We start from the raw sequence: 14,522 nt of genomic DNA, 5'->3' as shown, positions 1-14,522 counted from the left end.
CAGGAACTTAAAATGTACCTCAGGAAAGGTCTTGAAGACATTCTTCTTTCCTGATGGTCACTGTCCCTCCCTGTGCTCCTGTCTACAGCACCCCTATCAAACACCCAGCTTGCTTCCCTTGACCTGCTACGTTAAGGTGAAGTTTGTCCTTACTTGACTTCACCTTGCTCCTTTGCCATTGACTTTTTGATCTTACTGTCATCATTTCCCTCACTTTCTCTCATTAACAAAGCATGGAACAGCATCTTCTGTTGGCTTACTACAGTCCTAGCCTACAGACACCCTTCTATACAGAGCAGCTGGACTTACAGGATGCCTTACGTATCCTTGCTAGCTGAAAATCTCTAAGTTTGTATAAAAATGAATAAAGGTAATTCAGTTCATCAGCCCTAGATATTTTAAAGTACATTCTTTTTTTCTTTCTGGAGTAAGAATGGCCCTTCTTCAGGTCTCTAGAATACATTGAAACTCTTCTAGACAGCTGATCATTACAGCGGGTCCTGAATTTGATAGAACCACAAACATGATATGGGTAGAACCTGTAGCAGTGGGCCAGGACTCAGGACCAAATTCATGTTTGTTTAAATACATATCACATTTCACCTGGATTATGAAGACTTATCCTTTTTTTTTTTTTTTTTGTAAGAAGTACACTTCTCCTTTAGTGAAGACTTGAAAATACTGAACTGTGTATAGAAGTTATATTTTAATGTATCTCAATATACTGAACTTAATCAGTTATTTTTTTACTTGAAAAGAAAATCCCAACTGGCTTTGTAGGATTGTAATTCACTGACTACATCTTCTACGTATAAGCTGAGCAGAAACATGACGCAGAAAGCACTGATACACAATCAGCACGTGCTATCCCATTTTCAGAGCAGAATCACATTATAGAGTAACTGTGTTCTAGAAGCTTAAACACTAACTGGGATGGAGCTTTAATCCTTTTACTGCCTTTGAACCACTCTCCCGCTCAGCTGTGATATTATGAGGCTGTCTAGTTAAATTATTGCATCCCCTAGTAGGAGTCATGTAGGTGCTTCTCTTATTTCTGCATTTACAATGCAGGCAGCACCGTGACGCCTAAACTACATCCTTGTGTCTTTTTATTTCCTTTTATACTTTATCACATGTAAAAATTGTCCGCAGAGACGTGAAAACCAGAAAGAAGCAAGACATTGAAAACGTGTCAGCGAAACGGATGTCTATTTTAGCGGCTCCGTAGGTCAGCCTCCGCACCTGGCCACTGGTGAACAGTGGTGGGAAGGAAAAAAACTATAAAATAAAATAAAATAAAATAAAATAAAATAAAATAAAATAAAATAAAATAAAATAAAATAAAATAAGATCTCACAACAAATAAACTTCTTTGCAATCTGTAAAGAAGTCCACGGCGTGTTTGCAAAACCACCTCCAAGGGGCCGGGGCTCAGCGGCCGCTCTTACGCAACCCGCTGCTGCCCTGCTGGGCGGCTCTGCGGAGCGCGGCTCGGCGCCGAGCGGGGACAGCCCCGAGCGCTGCCGCGGCGCTCCGCTGCTAACCACGGCAGCTCCCGCACCGCTCCCGCCCGCCGGAATTAACTCAGTTCGTTCGTCGGCGGTTTGGGCCGTGCAGAAAAGGTGCATTCCCGCGGAAAGCTGCCGCGGCCAGGGGCGCTGGGGCCTCCCTCCGCCGAGCCACAGGGACGCTGCAGGTCCCGTCCCCGGCCGAGCCGGCAGAAGCGCTCAGGAGAGGCGTGAGGAGCTCCGGGACCCTGCGCTGTGCCCGGCGCCCCGCGCCATCCCGGCGCGCAGCCCCACAGCGCTCCCCGCCCGCCCCGCTCCGCTCGGCCCCGGCGCTGCCCGCCCCGCTCCGCTCCTCTGCCGGCCGCCTCCCTCCGCAGGGAGAGCCGCCCGCCCGCCTGCCCGCCCGGCCCCCCCGGCCCCGCGTCCCGCAGCCGCCCCCCCGCCGCGGGGTCACCCGGGGACAGCGCCCGCCTCCCGCCGCAGGAAGCGCCGCAGCCGCCCCGGCGCCTCCCGCTCGGCGCTCGCCTGTGGCAGGTGAGACTCGCCGCGTCCCTCCCCGCTCCCCGGGGCCGCCCCGCACGCTCTCCCCGCCGGCCGAGGGGACGGGGCCGGGGAGCTCCCCCGGGCCGGCGTGTGGGGCGGGAAGCCCGAGCGGGGTTCCGCGGCCGGGCCGGGCCGGGCGGGGGTCCGGGCCCGCTCCGCTGCCGGCGCTGGGCCGGGGCGGCCGCGCACGACGGGGATGGAGCGGCGCCGCCGGCCGCCCCCGCAGCCCGGCCCGGCCTGCCGCCCCGGCGGGGAGGCCCCGGTGTGCCGCCGCCCGGGGAACGCCGCTCCCTCCCTCCCCAGACCTGCCCCGGGCTCCCCGCGCCGGAGGGGACCGGGCTAGAGCTTCACTCGGCTGCTGAGTGTCCCCCGGCCCCGCGTTTTGTCAGACCTATTTACTGGCTACACGGGAAGAAAATAGGCTCCAGGAAGGGCTACGTCGTGTTTGCTGCTTCTGCAGAGTTCATTCCACCCCTGGGAACTGCTCCGTAGGGAATTCGGGCGCTTTCCCGGCGCGGCGCGTGTGGGAGCGCTGAGCTCAGCTGGGATGGCAGCATGGGAGATGGCTGGGAAACCCTGGGGAGCTCGGGTCACAGATGGCAGCGGCCGTGTGTTATCATTCCAGACTGCACTCTGTGACCGGCTGACAAATTGAAACAAGCTGTAAGAACCTCTCTGCAAATGTAGTAAGGCTGTTTGCTAATCGTACTTGTGACTGCAAAGGATCACTTTTTTAATGGGTGCTACCGGCCTCCTACTCGAGTGAAGTCAATGGCCCTCATGCAAAAAACCACAGTTGCATAGGGTTCTCTGTAGAATGCTTCTGCGGGAGTGATGTAAACAAACTAACACAGAATATTATGTGGAAAAAGGAATATGGAGTAACGTAAGCCCTGCAGCAACAGGTGGCAGAGCTGAGGAGAAGAAGATAGTGTATGTCCTGGCTGTCTGTGTTGCATGCCTGTCATAGCACAATCTCCGTCCATTAGGGGCAGGGCTTTGTCTCACCAAAGCAGTGGCAAACACGGGGCGAGGTGGGCGCTGCCGCCCAGGAGCTCGCTCTGCTGGGTCCCGCAGCAGGGAGCACTTGCGCCCTGGGGCACTCAGGAGGCGGTGAAAAGCGGAAAGAGCCTCAACAGAAAGCAGGCACTTGCAGAACACATCCGATAATCAAATCACAGTTCCTTCCCACGTTAAAGATTTTTCTTTTCCCCCAGAAAGCATACCTGAAACAAAATACTTCAGGATGCTGAGGCGCTAAACCAGTGGCAGAGGAAAACAGAGAGATACTCTGTATCGTTAAAAAAAGTTCACAGAGTCAATCCATGCTGGCAAAGTTGCCAAAAGGGGTAAGACTTGTTTGAGAATTTAAAGCACAACAGCATGCTTGGCTACAAAAGCTTAAGGTCTTGGCCTTTCTCATTGAATCAATAAACATAAACTGAAAATAGATAGATTTAATATAAATTTATACTGAGCAGTTGAGATAAAACTTGAACAGAATAAATGAGAAGGCATTGTTAGGAAAAAAAAGCTTGCGAAATGGTATCAGGATTTATTAGGGAAATGAAGAAAGACATATTGTCTCAGATTTAAAAAGGAAATCTCTTAAAAAATGAGGCCTAGCAGAAAGAAAGAAAGGGAACCTGCTAGTGCAACAATACTTTGTTTTCATGGTAAAAGCAGCAGGGAAAATGTTTTGAGAAAAAAAGGGCCAGGAAAAAAATGTCTTTGATAATGATGGAAACATCCTGTTAAAAGAAATTGAAGTTCTCCAGGTAACATAAACATTTTAGAAAGTAATATTGGAGTAAGTTGACTAGCTTAAGAGAAACAAACAAAAAGGACATGGGGGTAGTATTACTCAGAAGGAAGATGAAATGCAGGAGATAAATTGCATTAATTTTCATCACACAAATTGTCACAATCTGGAGATCAACCCAAGTAAGACACAAAAAGAGAGGTAGCCTGCAGAAAAATGGTGGAAAAGGATTAGGAACAGAGTGGGAACCAGAGCATAAGTAGATAGCTGAAATGCTACAGGTGTTTCTGGAGACTTTTATATAGGAGGGAAGGATGCCACACTGCTGTCCTAGGGAATTGTGCGCTCATTTTGCTACGTGGATGGCAGATAAAGCTAGAACCCCAGATCCTGAGATTTACCATTTTATCCTCTTGGCACATGAAGATACTCCAGAGAAACCTGAGACATTCTTAAATGTACTATGGGCTGCACTTCCAGAAGAAGGACTAAGCAGGAAAACAGCTGAAATAGGATGATGTATCTGCCGTGGCAGGGGCATGTCAGAAGCAAGGCCAACAAAGTTAAAGAGGAAGACCCAAAACTCCCTCATGGGGCATTGAAAACCAAAGGGACTTACAGAAAATACAGATTTTATATACACCTGAAAAAAAGACAAAAGATTGGGAGGTGATTTCCTGGAAAGTGTTACTAACTACAAGGGGCAACTGTGATAAGGGCTGAGGTTCAGGCACTCTTGTACAGCGGCACGTACACAGCTATGAGATATGTTGTGTTACAGGATGTCCTGCAGACCAGGAACAGCCTAATAGCTATCCTGTACCAAGCTGGGCTTTCTAGGCCATGACAGACCAGCATTTCATGGAAAAAAAGGAGGCAACTAATTTCTTCATCTACCCAAAGGAAATGTGGCATTTTTAATGGGGTGTTTGGCACCATAACAGAAAAAAACCCAAAGCAAACCATGAATAAAAAGGAAGGAAAGCTTTTGTAGAAGGACAAATGTAACAATGTGGTGCAGTTATGAGAATATAGACAGCTAAAGAAAAGGCACTACATAAATAAAATTAGAGAAAAACAGAGTAAAATTTCTGACCTTTGCCGGTCAACAAAGCAATTCAGCCCCATTTGCAATCAGACATAAATTATGGCAGTCATGCTAACAAAAGATATCTTACATTAGGATACATTCTCACACAAACTTTACACTTAGGTCTGACCTTGGCTTTCTGAATATGGACCTGTTTGTTTTTACTGGTTTTATGACATTCTTAACATTTCCATTACAATTATTCCGTTTGCGTTTCAGAACATGTTCTATGGATGGGAAAACAATAATATCATTCCCAATCAGTTTGGTCCCTACAAGTTTAGCAAAATGAAAGGGAGAACACATGGAACCTATTGAACCCAAGGAACCTATGGAACCTGGGCTGAAAGACAGATGGAGATATGCAGGATCTTCCAAACATTTCCTGGGTTTTATATTAATGGATTAAAAAAACAATAATGGGAGGAAGAAAAGGATCAGCACAAAACTTTCAAGATATTAGCTGAAATGTTGCACTTGTCTGACATATAGTGGCTACAATTCAAATGAAATTTTGGGGCCGCATTCTATGAATGGTACGATGAGTTCTGTCCTCTTCCTTGGTGAATTAAGGTTTTAGCCATAGCTAATAGATGTTAGGAGGCTTGGTCTAGCTGGTTTTGGAAAACAACAGAACACAAAAACCCACATGGTTACTTCAGAGAGGTGTTTTCCTTTAGGTTTCTGGAGACATGTGCAAGAGAAGCCCTTGACTCTCTTCTGTATGACTAGGTCCTGGTGGTTAACCTTGATCAAAAACATGGTAAAGTAAAACTACATGAACTTTACCTGTCCTCCTGGTGAAGGTAAGGATATTTTTGTTAAGAGGTTTGATTTCTGAAAAACAGGTAACTGCATCAAGCATGAGTCGAGGGAATGTAATACTTGGTGTTGAGATAAACTGCAGAGATCCTGTTTGTAAACTAGCTAGTGGAAGATCAAGTGACAGAGAAAACTGAGTAGCTAAAATACATAGGAGGACTTTTAGAGGGTTCTGAGTCTCAACATTGCAATTAAAGAGCATTGGAGTGGAAAATGTTGTCAATACCTTCTATGACTTTGGCAAAAATATGTCATATAGCATCACCTTCCTAATTTTGTTGGGATAATGAGAGGTTAATAAAAAAGTAGAGGGGGACTGTAAATAGGTAAGTAAGTAAGTAAATAAATAAATAACCAGCTAAATAACTAAGTGTGGTAAAGTGTTATGAAATGGCAGAACAGGTATGCATCTGGAACTGGAAACTCAGACTCTACTTACTATATGTGTGCACATTTTGTTGTCCTTTACTCTGGCCAGGTTATATGGATTTAAGTTAATTTATAATGATTTTTTTTAGATTTTTAATTAATGGTCTTCACAGTAAGGATGAATGAGTTATTTACTGTTTTGAGATATTACGAATGTTCTTAGGATCTGAGATCTGTCCAGTCCTCTGGGATTTACATGGATGATCTCATTAGGTTCAGAGTCATGCAGTAAGTCCAGAAATATACAGATGCTAAACATAATGCAAAATCTTAATTATTGTTTGCAGTTAATTAAAATGCTATTTTTGTTTGTTTTGCCTCCCTCTGGCATCTTCAAGTCCTAATTAATTCTTAACTGTGGGTGGTGGGATTAGGATTGGCAGCAAAACACACCTCAAACAGCCCACCAGCACCACAGGGCTGTACGTGCAGAAGCTCTGCTGAAGCAAAGATCACATTCTTGAGAAGTTAGATAAAAGTCCCTATTGTTCTTGCCGCCAAGATTATTTTTATCACATTGTCAACATAGTTGTTAATGTGCAAACATGCAGGTGAGATGCGGAACACACCAAACTCATAAAAAAGGCGGAGACGTTGTACGCACGTGCAATCAGAGCACTGGGGATGAGATGCACATAAAAATGCTCAGGGGGAGCAAGTGTTCGCTTGACAGATTGAGGAGCTGGCTGGCACTGTTCCTTGTGGTGAGCTGCTTGGTGACATTTATGGCACTGATAAATAAGATTTGTGAGCAAATATCATTAATTGATGTAGTTCAAGGAGTGGCTGTTTGGCACATTTCCATGGAGGTGGTAATTCAGGTGCATAACCAGAGCGACACTGAGGGGTTTTGGATTTTGTTTTGGTTTATTTTTTTCTATAATGTTGCAGTTGTTTCAGAGTACAATGAGATTTTTTGGCTTAGAAGTGCTGCTGTAATTAGTTTCTGGGACTTTCTTGATTTGACCTAATTGGACATTTTGAAAGGTTGCCAAAGTACAGGGTAGGATTTTGCCAGTTTTCTATCAATGATTAATAAAGCTCATTTGGAGGATCAATTAGAGGTTCAAAAAGAAGATTTTGCACCAGGATTGTTATAAAACCAATGAATTCTGTTTTATTAGTGAACATTTTCAATGTTGAATGATGAAAAATGCTGCTACAGTGAACAGTAAAGGCACATTGTTTTAGAGATAATTTCCTCCCTTCAGGTTATTATTATGTTATTTCAGTAATTCTATAATCAGGGTGGGGAAGCACTTTAATTCTGGTTTGTAGTGATACTTTTGGCAAAATTCAAATTGTTGTTTTTAAAAAAATCATTAGACTATTAAAGAGTGGTTTAAAGAGGTACGATTTCCTGAAATGTTTATTTCCTTTTCACAGTGCTTGAAGTTTAAGTAGCAGATTTCTAAAAGTTTTTAGAAAGAATAAGTAACTGCCCTTGGTGTGTCTGAAGACCTAGTGAATTTAAAGACATGAAGTGATATGTTCGGAGGAAGGAAAAGCCGGTAGTGTATGCCATCATCAGTTTCTAATCATCCCAGCTCCTCCCCAAGTTCTCGTTTTCATAAAGATAATTTAAAAGCAACATGCAAGTGGTTCAGCCTGTCTCTGTGCATTTATAATTTGTTTGTTTCCCTGGTACACAAGCATAGATTTGGTGGATTGTTTTTTCTACAGTCAGAGGACTGACTAGGGTGGATAAGTTAACAAGCAGGAGGTTCCTGCATGTTGGAATTAGCAATTTATCTGTCTCATCCATTGCTTGTTTGTTCATGTTTTGCTCATTCAGATGTATCCTAAAGAAATGAGATACCCAGCTATTACAGTAGTGCCAGTTTCTAATTTCTTCCAGGAGTTCATAGCCATGGGTCTGAGCACATCAGGAAGGACCTGTAGGTGTGTAGGTGTTTCCATACTCCTTCTTATTGTATTTGGGACATAAGTAAGGTTTTAATCTTCATGTTATTGGGTTTCAGCTGACTGGGTATCTAAATAAAAGTGTAGCACTGCTATGCTATGCATAGCTATGCCATGAGTTGCTATATTTACTCTTTAGAAGTCAAGCAAGAGCTTTTACTGAGGCACTTCCCTCTGCAAAGTTTTATGCACACCAGGTAACACTGCCACTCTGCTGCAGTGCTTGAAGGTCACTTGAGAAGCCAGAGTTTTGACTAAAGCGGGACTCTTCCTTCCTTCTTCCTTCCTAAAGAGATATTTTTCAAGCTGGCCTCCAAAGTACCTTCTGGGATTCCTGACAGATCGGGTTTTCTAGGGGAAGGAACTGCTTCTTCTGCAGACACTATTAGCATAAATATCACAACATGAAGACCATAATCACACTCAGAGGACTCTTTCCTCTTGTATGTCAGGCAAATTGAGTTTAATTTGGCATTTACTGAAATATGACTGTTGAAAATCTACCAGCACTGCATATTACACTGAGCAGGTACATATACTACACTATGCGCTACACTTGAGGCAAAAAAATGGCAACCTGATCTAAATGAATAGAATTATAGCACTATCCATTATAGCATTTCTGCTAGCACCAGGGTAATATTTCTGTCCCAGTTCTCTCAAGAGAATTTAGGAACCAAAATACTTCCATGAAAACACTGTGCATATTTCCAAAATCTTCCAGAAATTCAACTATGAATGGATTCGGGATGAAGATGGTAAAGTGATCCCATTTGTTTCATGTGTTGGGCCTGCTAAAATAAAACTTATCGAAATACTGCTGCAGCAAGAACGGAGGATGAATGGGAAGATTATAGAGCATTATTTTACATGTTTTTACTTACTGAAATGAGTAGATGACCTAATCTTCCCCAGAGTAGAGACAGCAGGCTTCTGCTCTCTGTTCTGAACTTAGTAGAAAGGTTGAATCTCAATTCCTAGATTTTGTTATTTTTACTCTGAGGTGGAGGTTGTTTCCCAGCATGTCTATGTTTCTTGCTCTCTTTTCCATAGTAATGATTGCTTATGAAGAACAAGTTGGTTTAGAATAGGACGAGCTGCACGATCCCTCAATTAATGCACCCACCCACCTGGTAGTTGAGCTCCATATGGTCTTGGATTAGGAATGAGAGAACTTGCAAAGCTCTTGCTTCTGTCAGGCCTCCAAAATCAAGACTCTCCTCAGTGTGTTTTAGCTTTGCCTCAGAGTAACCCAGTTATAATTATTCCAACTGAAGGAGCCTTTCCAAGCCCTAATCTTTTAACTGAAACCACTGTAGTTTGGGACAAGGGATCTGGTTTCAATGGGACCTCCACACATCTTCCCACTCCACCTTCTCTCCCAGCTGTGTTCACTCTTCACTTGATTCTTCTCAAAAGAGATGTCCCTTGTCCACTGCTGAAAGGGAACTGTGTGGCAAGCCTTTGGTGCTGCCACAACCACTTCAAACCAGAGGTTTTTCTGCAGGCCAGTTAAATGCTATTTCTTCTTGCCTGGTGGGCTGTCCTTACTAGTGTGCTCCTTGACCATCCCATTTGGCATGATGGAAAAGCTACAGATCTGAGCTACTGAAACCTGTCCTTTATCATCTACTTTTTGCATTAATATTAATTTATTAATGTGAAGTTGCTTCTGATATGTATTTTTGGAAAATCCAAACTAGGTCCACTATCATGAAATTTGGAGCCATGACTCATTAAAAAAATCATCACAGATGGCACTAGGACAAGAATGGTCTTGCTAATCTTTTTAGAGAATAAGAATGAACTACTGGTTTTATTTACTCCAGTATCTCATCTAGCCCAGTTGCCCTTGGCTGATGAATAGAGGATGCTTGCAAAAAGACTGGAAGAAATAGAAAAAGTGTAGGATCTCCTAACTTCTGGCAGTCAGAGGATATGGGAATTTCCTAAACCAGAAATTTCACTGGATTGCATCATCATGTTTATTGGCCATTGATGGACTTGTTGACCATAAATTGTCTGATCCGTTTTGAACTTTCTTGAACCTCCACATCATCCTTTGATAACAGTCCAAATAGCCTTTTTTAGTAAAATATCTTTTGCAATAAAAAGGAGAACATACATAAATTCCTGTTTAGTCTGGAAGCTGGCTTCTGTCTAGGAGAGCTGAGACCTATTTTTGCCAATACTTTCTTGCTGCAATTTAGAAACACAGATCTTAAAAATTTTTTGAAAATAATTTAATCTTACTGTTTTCTTTCAGTTCAGATTTTTTTGCCTGTGTTCATTTGGTTTTCTGGACTGAGCACTAATTTCCTGTGTCATGTGCAACCCTGCATAACTTGAAAAAAATTCCCTGCTGTGTTTTTTCATGACAGATCGAAAATGGATATGAGCTGTGCATTGGAGGTTAGAGTGTGCCTCCAGATTTGTTTCTCTCCCTTTTGCTTTCCTTCTTGTTATTTATTTTTCTTTCCTATTTGTCTCAATTTTCATTCATTTCTCTTCTGTTCTCACACATCCGCTCTGGTTCCCCTTGAGTTCTGGTGGTAGGATGGAATTGGATCTATGTACAAAAACAAAGCATTATTACATTAGGTTATTTTTATATTCCCCAGAATTCTTGAAACAGACATATATTACACTCTATTGGAAAATGGAAAATAAAGAGGAAGAGAAAGAGTATGTAGTACTACTGGTTTATTTTCTATTTTTTTTTTCCAGGAAATGGATATTTGCCCCAGACAAAGACTAAAGGATGTTGGCCAAATACCTTCAGTTAACACCAAAATGTTTTGTAGTGAATGTAGAGAAGACTGGCCTCAGTTAGCATAAATAATAAATGAAATTAATCTAAAGTCATTGCAGTCACATACTGCCCATCAGTTTTGTTGTGTGTTTAAGCACTGATTATCCATCATTTAGAGAGGGACTCACACAGGATGCTTTCCTGCTGTGCTGACTCACTCCTGGTAGTCTAAAAATGAAAAGGGGCATGTATGCTTCCTGATTTTCACATTCCTTTTAACACTTTCAAAACAAAATGTTTTGGATTCTCTTTGTCTGCCAAAAGGTGAAGTTTTCATTTAATCAGCAGACTGGAGTAATTTTGGAAATGCTTTACTGTGATTGTTTTCATTTTTAATCACCGTGTCTCCTCATGCACTGTAGCACTCAGGAAGCAAGAGGCCTGGGAAATTGCAAATAAAACCTGTGCTGCTTGTAAGACCCTCCTTCATTAGGGGGTCCCCTGCCCACCAGATAATGTGTGCTAGGTGGTCAAGTGATTCAGCTTAGCTCACGTTTCATTGCCCGTGCTCTCTGCCTGCTTGTGTACAAAAAAATTAAAAATGGAACAGGTGAGGTGTGTAGTACTCCTGAGAAAAACACAAAGTCATTTGCATCAGAACTGATGTGCCAAACAACCAGTCTAAATCAAAGATCAGTAAAGCAAAACAAACCAACCAGTAACAAGGAAATCTGGTAGGTCATGTCAGATGCTCAATGTCCATTACCCTTAGAAAGCCCAAAGAAACTGAAGCTCTCCCCTTTGCCCAGCCCTAAGGTGTGAAAGCCAGACAAAAACTACTTAGGGGGAAAAGTAAATTGAGAGCAATAAAGGATAAAAAGCTGAAATCCACCGAGGTACCAAACTAAGTTGTTGTGTTAAAATGCAAGAGAAAGAATAAGGTTTCATTGATAAGAGCCTCATGCCCTGAAAGGTGTACAGATTCCCTTCCAGCTCACCTCAGAGCTGGACACATCCTAGGCATGCCTGGACCAGCTATCAGGCATTTGATGAGGTCAATGTTAGGTCACTTTTTGATTGAGGGGAAGTTTCTGGCTCCTGCATTTGTGCACAGTCATGGGCTGTGCATAACTGATGCAGAGGGAAATTGTGCCTGTACATGACCTGAGCTCTGCTTCTCGGAGAGGAGGGAAACGCTGCCATTGCTGTCCTGGTACAAACTATGCCCTGCCTCCCTCTGCTCCTCCCTCCCTCTTTAGTGCCCGCTCCAGGTCAGGCAGCACAGACGCTGCAGGGTTTCAGAGGCTCTTTGACATGTCCTGCACTTGTACTGAGCCCTTATGCCAGGCATAAGAAAAGCATTTATGTGAACGCATGGTAGTCCAGCACATCCCTGAAACTCAAAGAGAACAACAGGACCTTTCCTTCTGCCAGACAGGAGTGGTGTTTCAGGCACTTGGGGGGAGCATTGATAGTGAAAGTTGCTGAGGGCTTAGGGTCCTGGATTTCCCAAGTCTGGGGACTTACAGTTCATATGCAAGTATCATCTTCTGCCTAAGCAGATAGTAGAGAAACTGTGGTCATGTGAGGACCCAGGAGCATCTGTCCTCATGCAAAGTAGGTGCCTAGAGGAACATTTCAAAATACTTTGACATATCTTTTCCAAAAGGTGCAGGGAATTGGAATCAGAATATAGGAGGAAGCCGTACCTCTACAGTATGCACAAATATTTGCTCCTGCCATCAGTGAATGGCGTTCTGTGTCAGTTGCATTCGATGGGGATGATGACACATTTTAAGGCTCCCATTCTCACCGTCACATGGCTTTGTGTCCCTGCATTTTAGTCATTTCAGAGCAGTGCATCACCACCCCACTGGCTCATGCTGCGCTGTGTTTAGCAGCACATATTTATGACATGGGGAGTGAAGAATGAAGTCTAACTCAAGTCCTTAACTAACCCGTAAGTTAGGGAGGGGATTTACTGCCTACTGCAATCTTTTACTAAGTATTAATCACTTAACATTATTTTAATTTTTTTGAAAAGTCTTTTGCTGCCTCGGTATGTCAACACACAACTGGGTTTGAAATCACAGCATTTGGGGGACTGCTGATACACTGCTGTTGTTAGCCCGACAAGGGATCTGTTGTGTTACTTTCTGGGTGAAGGAAGAAGTACATGTGGATGGGCTACAGCTATCAAGGTTTGCTCTTGCTTTACAAACCTGTCTTCCTGGCTGTGGTAGAGTTAAAAAATAATTACAAGTTTTTCAAAGGATCACCCACATACACATGGTATGAGAGCTCTTTTCTTTGTTGGTTTCATTTTATTTGTACATGACTCACTCTTGGCAAAATGAGTGAGCCTCATGAGCCTGTAAAAATTCTGTTTGGATTAAATGATTTGCATTAAATGATTTATAACTGCAAGAAGGCTTTAATATTCTTGTAATTCCTTAAGGAAAAACAAACTGATCTTATTCTTTCAAGTAGCTATTGCTTTCACGCCTGTTACTTCAGACGCCATCTTACTCGCTCAAGCTGATAGCTGCTAATGAGACTCTGGGTACTTCTTCCTTGCTTTCCCTGCCTCATGAATTAGAGATGGCTGGTGGGGATGTACTGTCATCTTTTTCTGAGAACATTCTTCTGAGCAGCACTGAAGGCCAGGAAACCTACAGACTCCCAGACCTGCTTGCCTTGCTAAGAGCAAGGAGCAGCGCTTGTGCTGGCCTGAGGTGGGGTGATCATGTTTCTGAGACCCAATTTACCCCGGTTTTGTAGCCCAGAGGCCCCATCAGTCTTCATTTTCCTGTCAGAGCCGGTGTGCCGGTTACAGCCATTCCTGACTCCTGCATGGACCAGCTGTCAGCTGCCCTCACACCCTGACCCTTGGCTCCCCCAGCTCAGAGATGTAGGGGCAAGGAGAGAGCCCTCACTGGGCATCTGTGCAGAGAGGGGACAGCCAGCCGCCGGCAGCCACCGAGGCTGCCCGCACCCTTGGGATAGAGCCTCGCAGCAGGGTGTGCCTGGCCAAAGCCCATGGGAAAAGCATGCGAGTCAACAGCGGGACAACCCAGCCGGATGCGGGACGTGCCATCAACAAGCCCTTTAACTTCGTGTTTGCGCAGCGCCGCGACTGCCCCGGCTGCCCGCTCCGGAGGCTGAGGCGCGGCACAGTTGTTAGCGGGGGCCGCTGCCTTCGGCCTCAAAGCGCGGGGAATCCTCCTCCTTTCCCGTGCCCGTGTCGCTCTGACAGGACGACCCGCGATCACGGGATTTTAATACTCGAAGCAGAGAAGCGCCGCGGTGCCCGCGCAGCGGCTCCCCCGGGGCCCGCGGCCGCTCGCCGCCCGCACCTCTCCGCCCGAGCCCCCGGGGCGAAGCGGTCACCGGCGGCGCCCCGGGGCCCGCCCTGCCGGGCACCGCCCGCGGGGGGATCCCGGCTCCAGCGGCGCTACAAGTGGCCGCCGGGGGCGGTTTCGGCTCCGGCTCCGCCGCGGTTTCCCTCCGCCCCGCGCCCGCCTACCGGCGACCCTCTCCGCGGCGCGGAGGGGCCGCGGGGCGCGTTGCGTAACCAGCGCTGGGCTCCGCTCCGCCGCGCGTCGCTCGGGGCGGCGGGAGGCGCGGCGAGGCGGGTCGGGTCGGGTGGCCGCGGCCGGAGGTGAGCGCTGGCGGCGGGGCGGGCGGGGCCGG

General features: G+C 45.2%; 1 protein-coding gene across 2 annotated transcripts in view; it reads left to right on the top strand.

Moving 5' to 3' along the window:
* Positions 1 to 1,986: 1,986 nt before the first annotated feature.
* THRB (thyroid hormone receptor beta) overlaps positions 1,987 to 14,522 on the top strand; it is a 166,132-nt gene continuing 153,596 nt past the window's right edge. Inside the window, exon 1 of one of the 2 annotated variants that reach the window (XM_054273748.1) lies at positions 1,987 to 2,042. The gene's annotated coding sequence lies outside the window, so the exon portion shown is untranslated. Of the gene's footprint in view, positions 2,043 to 14,472; positions 14,491 to 14,522 lie in introns of those variants that run through there. The other variant, XM_054273750.1, reaches the window with a different exon arrangement.

This window comes from Melozone crissalis, unplaced genomic scaffold, assembly GCF_028551555.1.
Source record: "Melozone crissalis strain CALT ecotype California unplaced genomic scaffold, PUWL_Pcris_2 ptg000016l_1, whole genome shotgun sequence".
Taxonomy (NCBI): Eukaryota; Metazoa; Chordata; class Aves; order Passeriformes; family Passerellidae; genus Melozone; species Melozone crissalis.
Note: the sequence above shows the minus strand (reverse complement) of the source record. Positions and strands in the feature narration are given on the sequence as shown.